The 13,738-nt window shown below is 43.4% G+C and overlaps 1 protein-coding gene across 1 annotated transcript in view; it reads left to right on the top strand.

Annotated features, from left to right (window-relative positions):
* Positions 1-13,738, top strand: part of PAK3 (p21 (RAC1) activated kinase 3) — a 113,276-nt gene that overhangs the window by 25,843 nt on the left and 73,695 nt on the right. The window lies entirely within an intron of this gene.

The raw sequence follows: 13,738 nt of genomic DNA on the forward strand, positions 1-13,738 counted from the left end.
AAGGGTAAGAGGGGTGATGTCTCTTGAAGAGAAAAGGGACGCTCTTGATCTTCTCAAAGGTAAAACAGATAGCTTTGTAGGTCGTTTATATGGTATGAAAGAATTCGTACCATAAGGAAAGCTGAAACTCTTATTAGGGCCAGTATCACCTCTTGTAGACCTGTGTCACTTAAGAGATGCTTTATCCCTCGTGACCCAAGGATGGAAAAGATGGAAATGATGTTAAACCTCTGGATTGAAGACAAGCAGAGGAATAAGAAAACACTTTGCATGCAAGGGACCTGCCATCATGCAAGAAGAATTTTCGAAGACATGTTTTCAGACACCGAAGTGGGTCTCGAGAAAAAGTATTGCCAGGAGCAAGGGTTGAGAAATGTATGGTGCACCATGACCCGGAGACCAAGTCACCTGATCCTGCAGCTCCCGTGTTGTATCTGCCACAACTGTGGAAAGCGACTGAAGAGGGGGATTACGTGCCTGCACGAGTCTTTGGTGCTGTCGAGACCGCCATGCTTTGGAAGCCCTTGAACAATCCCATCTGCCCTTTTGAAGAACACGAGCCAGCTGATTCTGACATGAGGTCAGCCAAAACAGAGAGGCTGATGTTTCTGTTTTGTGCTAATACTTCAGGTGACCTCATAGTGAAACCATTACCACTCTACAGAAAACTAGGCCCATGTCTTCTCAGAGGAAAATCCGAGCTAAGTTGCCAGTATACTGGCGTGCAAAGAGAAAAGGCTGGATGACTCCCTCTCTCCTTAGGAATTGTTTGAGCAGTGCTTTCTTGCGGAAGCTCAAGACTCCTTACGAGAAAAAAAAGTCTTGAATTCAAAGCCCTACTGATTCTTCACTGTCCTCTTGGTGCCGCAGTTGCATTTGCCAATGTTCATCCTGATGTTAAGGTTGTCTTTAGAACCAGTTGCTTGTTGCAGGTCCTGGAGCCCTTAGATCGGTGTTTGATCCAGCCGTTCAGGAAGACTTAGGCCAAACTAATGTATAACTTTGTTGTTCAGAATCTCACAAAGGTCCATCTGTCTGAAGATCCTAGTGCGTGGGATTCCTACACCATCACCAATGCTGTATTCTTCATAAAATAGGCATTAGCTAGTTTAACAGAGCCTGTCATTAATGTGATCTGGGAGGAGATTTGGCTAGAGATGGTGAAATATCTTTCAGTGATTTCTCCTGAAGACAAAAAGTCTTTGGATGAAACAGAACCTGTAGGTGAGGGTGAACATTTGGCACAGGAACAGTCATTGACTGAAGTTGAATCTGAACTGGTTGCTGCTGATTCACGGGCTGGAGGATGACTCAGGAAGCTCCTGGGACTGCAGAGGTGATTATCATAAGTGATGATAAAGATAATTAGGAAGCTATGGCACTGCAGACAGATACGATTATAAGCAACAGGAGAAAAATTTTAAGAACAACATTAAATCCTCCCCCAAGAAAGTAATGGAAAAATGGGTACCTTTACGTGTCAAATCCTACGTGTTCAAAGCTTGAGTGATTTGGCAGAATTCAGTAAAGAGGTGACAATACGCCTTCCAAAAGAAATCACATTGGGCAGAAACCATCTTCGGCAGAACTTAAATCATCAGATGGTACCATTTAATACCATTGCTGGACAGCTGATAAGCTGCCGTCGTACAAAACTTGAACGATTTAATTGAACTCTATAAAGGGGTGGAGTCTTTCTACAACACCATGTTCGGAAGAAAGCAACCTCAGAGGAGCCTAAATCATTGAGTCTTGCCATTTAAGTATCTGTGTCAGACAGCAGGTCAGCTGCCTTCAGACAAACTTAAATGGTTTAATTTGAGCTCTATACAGAAGTGCTAAGCTGTCTTCAGAAAAGACTTGAGGAGACAGCATCTTCAGAAGAGCCAGAGTCATTAAGTCATGCCACTTAACTTCACTTGCTTGGTAGGGCTAAAGCCCCAAGTAAGTTGTTATAATCTCAGGACTGGACTTTGATGAAGACTCTGAGAGCGCAGATCCATGATTTGGACTAACAGTCCACCTCTGTTCATTGCTTCACTGTCACCCCCATTTTCCACTGCCATAATGAGTGATACATCCTCATCACCTCTGGAAACCGTCTCAAGATCTAAGTGGAAACTCTACAGAGCCTATCACGTTTACTAATTTAAGCTATGTAAACTCACGTTATTCTTTTTCTGTAATGTACTGTTGTTGTTTTACTGTGCAAAAAATTTTTTATGAGGGCGTTCAAAAGTTTACGTGACCTCAGTTCCCCTGCCCTTTATTTCACCTCCTAAAATTATGACTTCCTCAAGCTGAACTCTCCTACCTAGGTGGGGGGGTCATTCAGGAACTTGATCTTCATAGGTAAGGAGGGGTTACGATTTCTGTGTTTCTACCTCTTGGTGATTACTTGGATTATACCACAGTCAGTCTTGAATGAATGGAAAGAGCACTGGACCTACTTGGGTTCTGGAGACCTGCTTTCAAGTCCAGCTCTGCCACTAATTATTGTGATTTTGTGCTAATCACTTAGTTTTTTTGATCCTCAGTTTCATCACCTGTTAAATGAAAATAATAAGACCTGGCCTCCCTAGCAAAATATTTTTGATAATCAAATGTAATTCTAAATGTCAGAGTGCTATTAAAAGTGAAATTAAAAAGTGCCAAATAATTGTGAGGTGTTATTACATCTGTATCATTCTGGAACTTACAAACAACTAAAAAACTAGGTTTTAGAATTCTTTTTTCTTTTTTTTTAAGTAACTTTGTCCCTAACTAGAATCTATATGTCAGTTACAGGAAATTTTAAAAAGAAAGTTAAGGGCTTCCCTGGTGGCGCAGTGGTTGAGAGTCCGACTGCCGATTCAGGGGCCGGGAAGATCCCATCATGCCGCGGAGCGGCTGGGCCCGTGAGCCATGGCCGCTGGGCCTGCGCGTCCGGAGCCTGTGCTCCGCAACGGGAGAGGCCACAACAGTGAGAGGCCCGCCACAAAAATAAAAAAAAAAAGTTAAAATTACCCATAATTTCACAAGCCAAAGATAACTAACTGGGTTGGTGTTTTTCCGCCCAGTTCTTCTTCTCATCGTAGAGAAATTGTTCATCCTTGATAAAAACTTGGAAAATAAAGACAAGAGTATAGAAACAGTACAAATCACCCATATTCACAAATCTCAGAAACAATGTTAATATTTTAGTGGCTTGATTTCCAGACGTTTTTTTAATGGCTGTATATGCACATACTTTTTTATATAGTTAAAAATCATAACGTATACAGTTTTATATCCTGCTTTTTCACTCAACATTTTATCGTGAACACTTCCCTATATTTTAAAAAAGCTTTCATAAATATACTTTTTGATGGTATATAACATTTCATCCTATAGTAGCATCATGGTTTACTTAACCATTTATTTTGTTCATTATTTGGGATCCTATCCAAATTTTTGTCATAGATAATGTCACATTGTCTATTTCCTTAGTTAAATGAAAATACTTGCTTTGGTGACAGCAGAGGTTTTTGTTCGTTTTAAGGGGTCTCTTTAATAGCTACATTTCATTGACCAAATGGAACTTCAAGAGACAGGTAGAAGAAAAACAAGTAGTAAAAGTAATTTCCAGATGGAGGACCTGTCTCGGTTGGAGGCCTTTCCAGGAGCTGAATCTTGGTGTTAGAGCAAAGTAAGAGGGACAGTTTGCCACGAAATGATGATGCCCCACCTTACAAAGGTTTTCAGAATTTAGACCAGGAAAAGGACATCCTGAACAAGTGGGCGTAGTACCTCTAAAGATAATCAATGTTAAGGACTGGAAGCTTGGAAGAACATGTGGGAAAGAAGCAGGTGAGGCTGCCTGTGGAGGTGGCGTGTCCTATGTGACGTCTGTGTCTTCTGAAGCGCGCTTATGCGTCTTGTGTCTTGTGCTGTACTAGAGCATTAGGTGTGCTTCGGGGGCATGCGATGCTGTATGAAGGGCTGTGTCTTCAGTGAGCACAGTTCACGTGCATTTCGTTTGTGGGAAATCGAGAGAGTTGGGAGCTGGTGAGCCTGCAAATGGAAGTGAAGGCCCCCCTTCCTGGAGGCGTACGAGGGGATAGTTGGCTAAATCAAATCAAGACGAATAGGAAGCGATCTGTCATTTACTGATCAGTTCCTACGTGCCAAGCTGTGTGACGGGCACTTTATGTGTATTGAATCTTTATATCCTTACAACTACTCTGTATTAACCCCTTTTTACAGACGAGGCCATTTAAGCTCAAAGCGTTTAAGTAGACAGCCTAGAGGGTCACATAGCAAACGATAGACGCCAGAGATCTCCCAGGTGTCTCTGACTCCAAATCCTATGCTTGTGCTACTCTATCACACTGCCTTGAAACAAGACAGAGGGATAGGTGGTAAAATCTATGTTCCTAGCATCCAAAAGCCAGCAGTGGCTTTCATTTTTCCTTAAGAAGATGGCAGTGCACTTTGAAACATATCTGAATTTCAGAAGAGGGGACTTTTTATTGCCACTCAGAAAGAAAGAAAACATTTTCTCATGTCTTTTTGGAAAGAAATGATGGCAAGAAAATACTCTTGACAAGAGAGATGTGCCAGCATTTGATTTGGGTGCTTGATGGGTGAGATTCTCATTTGGTATGTGTACTTTATTGGCTTACATGTTGCTTACTTTAGAAGCTTGAGGTTCTAAATTGAGTGTGTTCATATATGTGAAAAAGTTCTTTTTTCTTAAATTTTACTGAAGAAAAAGCTCTTCAAGTGCCGTATAGTTTTGTTACTGTGTTGCCTACAGACTACTGTGATAATTCCTAGAGTATGTCATCTTCTATATACACTACACAGCAGGAAGCATTACTGTGCAACAATTATATTAAGGAAGACTCAGTTATCCTTTATGGTCTTGTTACTCAAATGTTTTGGTCAATACACGTTATTAACTTTCATCTAATTAATGCACAATAAAAAATACTTAGTGTGATAACTAGACTGAACAGTATGCAGTCTTTCTTCGGTGATGCTGAAGACCCTTTGGGATCTTGCAGTAGCTCAAGGTTATCTTCCTTGCACTAACTATGAGTGGGAGTCTCAATTAATTGAGGGTTCTGTTAGCAGAAAGTCAGATGCCAGAGACCACTACATCCTGAATGGTGTTTACATTCCTCTTGGTTCTTCAAGTGTAGACCATACAGCTCAGCGAAGAGCGCTCTTTGGAGGTCACCGCCTTGCCCTTTGGGGAGCGAAAGGGCACGGCATCTTGCTTGTCCTCCATGGTCAGTGCTCTGCCCCGGAGAAGAGCCTCCTGTACTACTCCTTTACTCCTAGAAGTCCTCTGTGTTTGAAATGGGAAGAAGGTGGGGTAAGGATGCACTCTTATCTACTAGGACCCGTGCTTCTACTTCAAGGCCCGTAAACAGGGAAACTGGGCACAAATATGGTGGCCCAGTAGAACCAGCAGACAAATTCAAGGAAAGTATGGAATGTGGGATTAGGAGATAAACAGAGGAAAGGAGAGAAGCAACGGGGCGAAATAAATTGAGAGAGGAAGTAGTGTATGAGAGGGAGATTAGGAGATGGAGAAGGTACAGGAAATGGATGAGAAGAGAGGAAGACAGAAGAGAGATGTATCAAACATTAAGATGAAGGGTTGCAAAGAGAGTGAATTTGACACCAGCTAAGGGATATGATGGAGTTGCTTTCCTCAAAACAAATGAGGCCTCCTCCACCCCCTTTCAAACGTATTTTTGCCCTATATCTTTATCCACGTGATCAGAAGTGTCCAGTTGAGGACATGGCCTCATACTTGCCTTTTGTTTTCCAACATTTTCCATTGAAATTGTTGCATGTGTGAATTGGGTGTAAATGAGAGTTGGAACCGGTGTGTGTTGCCTGGAAGAAGATAGGTAAGAGTCAAGTTCATGATGATTTGCCAGAATGATCACTTTTGCTGAAAGTTTTTGAAGATGATACCACTGAAGGTGATGGCTGTCTGCTTGTATGTGAGTGGGAGTCACTAAAAGGGCTCACACGGGACCATCATTTCCTTTTCCCCGTCATCCTCATGGAACACCCAACCTCCGAATTGGGCTTGTAGCTACTCTTGCGGAATTGGGTACCACTTTGTGTTTTTATCTACACATTAAAGGCTGCTGGTTTATGGAGAGCATATATTGTTTTTCATAGCCACTGAAGACCTGACAGGAGGAAACGGGCTTACTGTTCCACCAGAGGGAATGGAACAAGCCATAAAGAAATTCCAGATATGCCGATTAAATATTATGAATTACCAAGGGTGAAATTTTCTAGGTTCTTTATGGGGGCGGGTGTCTCATGACTTTAGCAGGTTCTACCTGAAGGCAGGTGAAGGAACCTTCCACCATGGGCCTTCCCAACTATATACTTCTGGCGTTTGCTAATATAATGAAAGACGTAAGAGCAGTGAATGTTTAAGATAGCCCAGTTTAATAGCCTTTCTTGGTAGTTATATTTGCAAGGACATCATTCATAGCATGGAAGAGCTGGGTTTAAGGAGTGACAGATTACTTAATTCTCCAGCAAACACAGTCACCCTGCTAATACGTATATTCCTGGTGAGATGATGTGTTTGATGGTAGTTGTAGGGGTGTTACCAGCGTTCGATGTACTTTCATATCAATCACCCTCTTCAAACCTCCTGTGATGGGGGCAAGGTTTATCCATTTTGCAGAGGAAGGCAGAAGTTTAGAGAGGTTAACTGACCTCCACAAACTCGCCCCACTACTAATTACAAAGCAAAGCTGGCCTAGAATTTAGATCCCCGACTCCTGGTCCAGTGGCAGTTGACTATTATACCACTTGCCATAAAATGAGAGTCACCTAACTCGTTTTGAAAATAGGTTTTGGCCAATGGAATATGCAGAAATGGAATTTTTATGGAAGCGGGTGGAACTTAGGTGAATCTGACCCATTTTCTCATTCAGCAGTTAACAACAGTAGTCATGCCTTTTTATAAGTTACTCCTCCTAAGGGCCTAACTTGCTAGCAGAAAGTAACAGCCTTTGTAAAAAAAGAAAATAGTTAATTTTTTCCCCCTGATTCCGGTGTTATTTTTTTTGCCTTTAAAATATTTTTCTATTACAAAAGTACTATCTGATATTGTTATAATTAAAATAAAGAACTATATTAAAATAGAAGACAAGGGTCACCTCTCATCCCTCCCTTTGGGTTCATTCATAATCCAGTATTTAAGGATTTGGGCCCTTTTCCTCATTTACTCAACATCGGTTTCCTTTTCTGCTCAGAATCGGTATGTATTTTGCCCAAGATGCTAGGTTTAAGCAGAAATATATCCGTTACGTAGAACCTCTTTTAAATCTTTTACCAACCTTGCACTATCAATTTCTTTAAATTCTTAGAGCCAAGAGTAGAATCTATTTTTATGCCTAACTTTCCATTGTAGTTACCACATAGTACTTTCACGTATTTCCAATGGGAAAAATAAATTTTGAAGGTCCACAAAATGTCATTCTTTCTACCAAAAAAAAAAAAGAGGAAAACTAGGAGGTGAGGAATTCCTGTGGGTCCCCTCTCATAATATGTCCTCAAACAGGATATTTGTTTATAGAGCAGGAGTGCCAGAAACTCGAACTGTCCTTGCAGAAGTCAGTCCCCCTGGAACTGTTTGCCCTCACAACGAACACTCGCCTTTTTGACACCACCTGCAGGGCTGCTGTCGCCATAGAAAGAACTGTTTCGGGATACTTATTCTTACCCGAATTATAAGACCTCGTACATTTTCCTGGCTGGGGGCTGGGTAGGCAGGCAGTTATGGAACGGTGCGCTCAGTGACCCACAAAGCAGAGGATGGAGCAAAATGGCATTTTTTAACTTAAAAACACCAACTCCAGTACTTAATTTACTTTCCTGGTAGTTAAGTAGACACTAAGGCATTTTAATTCTTGAAAGACCACAAGGGTAACATTTTGTAAACGATCTTTGTGAGGCACTGCCTCTTAGTAAGTTGGAGAAATTATCGAACCACTGAATGCGCCTCTCACCCAGCTAAAGAGTGACCAAGTCACTAAGGATCGTCTATTGGGAAAAGTAAAGGTTGTCACCCATAGGAGATGAATGGCCCTTTAAAAATACTTCTGTATCCTTCCAACATGGCGTTCCCAGAGCAAAGCCCAGGAATATTGAGGTGAAAAACAAGTATTTTAGTATGATGGATCTCTAACCCTGACACCCTCACTGCCCCTGCCAGAAATGACCCCATGTCGGCGCAAGTTGTTTGGCCTCGGGAACACATGACACTGAGTACAGATTGCACCTGGGTAGGGGGAGTGCCACAAAGCGGGGAGAGGAGGGAGGGCTTCTAGTGTCAAGCTAGGGGTTGTAGGACAAGCAACCCTCCTAGGAGAGCTCCAACTCCAGCAACTCCAGTATGAGCCTCCTGGCAAAATGTCTTTTTAGACCTCCTTTGTCTCAAAGGAACTTTCTGGAAGATCACAGGATAGAGACAGGTGCAACCAGCCAATGCCTAAATCTGAGTTGTGTGCGGACTTTGAGCCCAGATCTAGTTTATTAGCTATCGCGATTTAAAAATGAGATAGAACAGAATTGGATGTTAATGTCGGCTTACCCGGAGCATCTTTTGTAGTTCACTTATATGCTTTACTCAGAAAAGATTTGTGCCTGCTTTTTGTGTGCCTAGCTCTGCACTGTGTGTCGTGGGACGGGGAATACTGCACATACGATAAGATTCCCTGTCCTCAGGTGACTTTCAATCTAGGTGCAGAAATCAGACACGCAGTTTATGCAGGAAACGCCCAGTAGGTGATCCTACGAGGCAACAGATGCAGTGGCAGATAGGTCCTCCCATTCCATCCCCACCATTCATTTTCTTCCTCAGTCTGTGTGAAACAGCGACCATTTTGAAGCCTGCCCCTACCATCCCACGTGTCCCTAGCAGCACAAAGCTATCTGGCTTGTCTTCCAGAAGACGCCTTTTCTATCATATCATCCACCTGCTCAAAGCCTTTCCCAGCATATTCGTTATCACTGTCTCCAATTTCATCTTCCTGATTTCCAAGACTACACCCTACCCATTTACCCTTCTGTCTTCTCGCTTCCTTGTCAACGTGCTGTATCCATTTCAGCGTCCAAGCTTTGCCTCTCCCGATTTTCCTGCTTGCGATGCCTTACCTTTCCTGCCTACCCATTCTTTAAGACCCATCTCCCAAATCCTACCTCCTCTCCAGTAAGCCCTCACTCTCCGCCACAGTTTTCTGATCTTCTTTTATTTTGACATGCTATAGCATTTATACTCTATTTTCCCCAACTTAGCACCGAATTTTCGTTGGTCTGGTAGTATCAGTTGTTGCTTCTTGTTTGCTAAGCTTCTTTCCCCAATGAGATCACAAACTTAGAATATTACTTTAGTTCCTAATGAGTCACGCAGCACAGTCTGTCACTACACTGGTCCACAGTTCCATGTATACTGGTTAACGGACCTACTGGCTGGTTCAGAGGAAAAGGAAGCTGGGGCAGTAGCAAGAGAGGGTTGTTCCTCAGAGCCAGGGCTGTGAAATGCTTGCTGTTTAGAACTAGCCAGCCTAAGTGCTTTTTCCTTTGGAAAAATTGTTTCTGCATTTAAAAAATACGTTTTATATAATATTTCGGTTTTCTCTTTCTGTATTTATATGGCTTCCAATGTCACTTTTTTTTATTATGCCGTACACCGTAACTTTGCGTGCTTTCCATCGCTTTTTTAAAAATAATTATTGTTCTGTTCTTTTAGGCTAAATTTACGTAGGAGAGCATTTCTCTATGTCTGTCCCCTGTTATTCTTTTTCTTTACCTGCATGCTCTGTTTTGAAGGAGCTAGAAAGTGTTCTAAAAAATAATTCTGGACGTGACATCCAATGAGAAGGCCCAACAAAACTTCCAGGAATTTTAGGGGAAGATGACAAGTGGAACTCCTACAACAAGGAAGACTCAGGCGACAGATTTCTAAAATGCTTTCAGAAGGCAGGCATAGCACCATCCTGGGATTTCATCCAGGGGAGAACTGGCTGCTTTGCTGTACCTCGAACCCTGCACAGCTGTGTTGCCAATATATGCTTTTGGCCCCAAAGTGTCACCAGGCAGGAGGTATACCTGAATGAGCACAGAGGCATCCCTAGTGCGGGGAAGACAGCAACAACGCCATCACCGCCAGCTGCAACTATAACAACTACTCTAAAACATACCCTCCCACCCCCCAGCCTTCTTGGGGAACCTGGATCAATGTCTCCTTATCCATGAACACATAATGGCAAATAGGCATGACCTGTTTCCATATATTGGGTCTCATTTCATATAATGAAGGTCATTCATTCATCCATTCATTTGTTCACTTGCTTATTCGTTAAATATCTATTGAATCAAGTACTATGCTAGATAGATGTTGGGGTACAGAGGTGAATAAGTCCCAGTTCCTGCCTTTAAGGAACTGATGGCCTAATGAGGGACGCAGACAAGTCAGTCAATGAGTAGAGATCAGCGTGGTAAGTGCAGTAGAGAAGTGAGCACTGAGATGGGGCATCTTTTGAAGACTGAGGGAAGGGAGCAGTTGGGGAAGGCTTCCTGGAGGAGGTGACCACTCAACTGAGGTGAGTCTTAATGAAGGAATAGAACCAGCTAATAAAAGTTGGGTGGCATCCCAGACACAAGGAGCAGCATTATGAAGGCAGTAGGCGTGACACACTATTAGTTGAGGTTCTATGACCGTAACTACAGGTAGTTCAGCATAGCTAGTGCATAGAGTGCTGGTGGGAGAGGCATGGAAGACAGAGCTGTGGAAGGAATTGGGGATCGGGTTCTGGAGGGCTTATATGTGCAATGCTAAGCACTTTGAATATGATTCTGAAGGCGATGCAGAAACATTGAAGCAGGGGAATAATAATCAGATTTGTGTCTCACAGTATCACTCTAGCCACAGGAGAAGAATGAATGTGGGTGGGGGGTGGGCGATGAGAGAAGACAAGTCAGGCTATGGGATTCAGGTAGGTGAGAAATGACAGTGGCCTGGCCTAAGGGCCAGTGTTGTAAGAATAAAAGAGGGCAACGCAGAGGGAACATTTATGAGGAAGAATTAATAGAACTAGGCAACTTATCAGATGGTGACAAGAGAAACTAGAGGAGGGTGAGGTAGGGAACACAAGAGGAGTTGTAGTTTCTTATTTTACATGGGGAAAGGCAGTAGAGAATTCACTTTCTTTTGAAAATATTTCGAGTGAGGGGCCTGTGAGGCATCCAGATAGAGGTGTTCAGTCAGGGGACAGCAGAGAGGTCAGGGCTGGGGATCCAACTGGGGAGTCACGGAAGTCGATAGTGATTGAAGCCGTACAAGTAGATGAGGTGACCAAAGGTAGAGGTGTGTTGATGAGAAGAGATGAGGACCTAGGACAGCTCCTGGGGAATACTATTTAAATTGTCTACAAGAGACCCAGAAATGTAGGAATAAACTCCAGGAAAGAACTGTGTGAGAGATGGTGGGGAGAAGTTAGTTTCATGAAGTGCATGGTCAGCAATGTCAGTTTTGACTGAGAGGTCAATGGTTGTAAGGACTGGAAAATGGCCGTCTTCAGGGAGGAGATCAATTTGGGACCTCAGAGACTCATTGCCGTGGTTTGAAGAGTGAGGGTTAAGGGAGTCTAGATTGCCTTTTCAAGAAGCCTAAGCTAGAGAAGGAAAATTCGAGAGACTATAGCAACTAAAGAAAGCTGTGTGATGGCAGGAGGTTTCAACTTTTAAGGACTAGAGAAATCTCAGCATGTTTTTTTAAAGCCAAATAGAAGGTGTTAGTAGAGAGGGAGAGATTGAAGATACAAGAAGAAATAGGAGGTAATTGATAGAGTGAGACCCCTGGAGAAGTGAGAGGGACAGGGATCTAGAGCACCAGTGAGGGCATAAACCTCAGGTAGAAGGAGAGGACACTGTTTCCGGTAAGATGTGAAGGGAGATGTTACTGATGGAGATAAATTCATAGGAGCGGGACTGGAAGTGAAGTCAAAGGAGTTCCAAACTGATGGCCTCCGTTTTTCTCAGTGAAGTAGAAGGAATTTCTTACGCTGAAAGTAAGGGAGGAGAGGATGAAGCAGAAGTTTGAGTGAAGTTGTGAAATTCTAGAATATTCGCTAAGAGCAGTGGGAAAGGAAGTTGGCCAGGGTCAAGAAGGATACTGCTCAGTGCCATTGATGACCCAATTCCGTCTGTGACCTTTATAGTAAGCACCGATCTGCATGGCTGTGTGATTCTTTTTCCCCCAACAACTTTTACCAGCCTCCGTATGGAAATGGAGATTTCACAGTTGGATCCTGTCAGGGTAAGGTTTTGTGGGAGAATTGCAAGAGGGGGTCACAGGAGCACAGTTCCCAGGGCACTGGCTTAAGAGAAGTTTAAATGATGGACCACAGAGTCTAGGCGAGGAGGAAGCTGAGAAATTGGCTAAAAATGGAAAGGATCCAGGGATTGGAGGTTCAGTTGACATCAAAGAACAAGTCAAATAGGAATAAGGTCATGAAAGAGTGAGAAGGCTAGCAGGATGCGAGGCTGGACCCAGAGAATGAGATAACAGCGTTATTTCAGAGAGTATTTCAGAGAAAGGGTCATTCTGGATAATGAAGAGGCCTGGGGTAGCTGTGGTTCTCCATTCTGTCTGCACATCATCTGTGGCGCTTAAAAAAATCACTTGCCCAGGTCTCATCCTCAGAAATCCTGATATAGTAGGTTCTGAGTGGGCCCAAGGTGTTGGGATTTTTATGAAACTCTACAGGTTATTCTGATGAGCAGCCCTGGTTGAGAACCACTGGTTTAATGGTGACCATGGGAGTGGATTGAAGAAGTGGAAAGGAGATGAAGTTCATTAGAGCTGAGGGAGGTCAAGGAGTTAAAAGGAGAGGGTGTGTATGAAAGAGGTGTCCGTTCGTACATTACGTTTCACAGAGAGATGACAGCACTGAGTGTTGGAAAGTATACTGCGAGCCACAGTCCTCAGTGGATACGACGACTTGGCCAGGAGAACTAAACGGCAGTAACCTCAAAGGAGGGGGCTTTGTAGGAAAGTGCAGAAGTACTGATCTCAAACAAACAATATGGAATAAAAAGGAGGAAACTCTGCCCTTCTCCATTCCCCTGGACCTAAAGACTTGGAATGGGGAAGAACCGTCATCGTCCATCAGGATTATCTGAGGAAGTGATACCTTCGTTGGATAGTAGGGTTTCAAATTATTTTTCTCAACCCCAGCTGCTTAATGGAAATACCGGAGGGCATTTAAAAGTTAAAGGTGCTGAGGTCTACCCCAGACTAAATCTGAATCTCTGGGGGCAGGGCTCTGAAATCTCTCTCTCTCTCTTACTTTTTTGAAGTTTCCCACATGAGGGTGATGCACAGTGAAGTCTGAGGACCTAAGGCAAGAAGTCAACAGTGCATTTAATGAAGAGGTTGAAGTAAAGGTGTAGGGGGATTTTAATGGAGTAAGCCCTAGTCACTAGAGAAATGCAGAACATTGGGGTCAGGGTGTACAGGAGGTGACAGATGACTTCTCTTTCTTTAAAATGTAGTGGGGGGGCTTCCCTGGTGGCGCAGTGGTTGAGAGTCCGCCTGCTGATGCAGGGGACATGGGTTTGTGCCCCGGTCCGGGAAGATCCCACATGCTGTGGAGCGGCTGGGCCCGTGAGCCATGGCCGCTGAGCCTGCGCGTCTGGAGCCTGTGCTCCGCAACGGGAGAGGCCA

The sequence above is a fragment of the Neophocaena asiaeorientalis genome, unplaced genomic scaffold (assembly GCF_003031525.2).
Source record: "Neophocaena asiaeorientalis asiaeorientalis breed wild unplaced genomic scaffold, Neophocaena_asiaeorientalis_V1.1 scaffold234, whole genome shotgun sequence".
In the NCBI taxonomy this organism is placed as follows: Eukaryota; Metazoa; Chordata; class Mammalia; order Artiodactyla; family Phocoenidae; genus Neophocaena; species Neophocaena asiaeorientalis.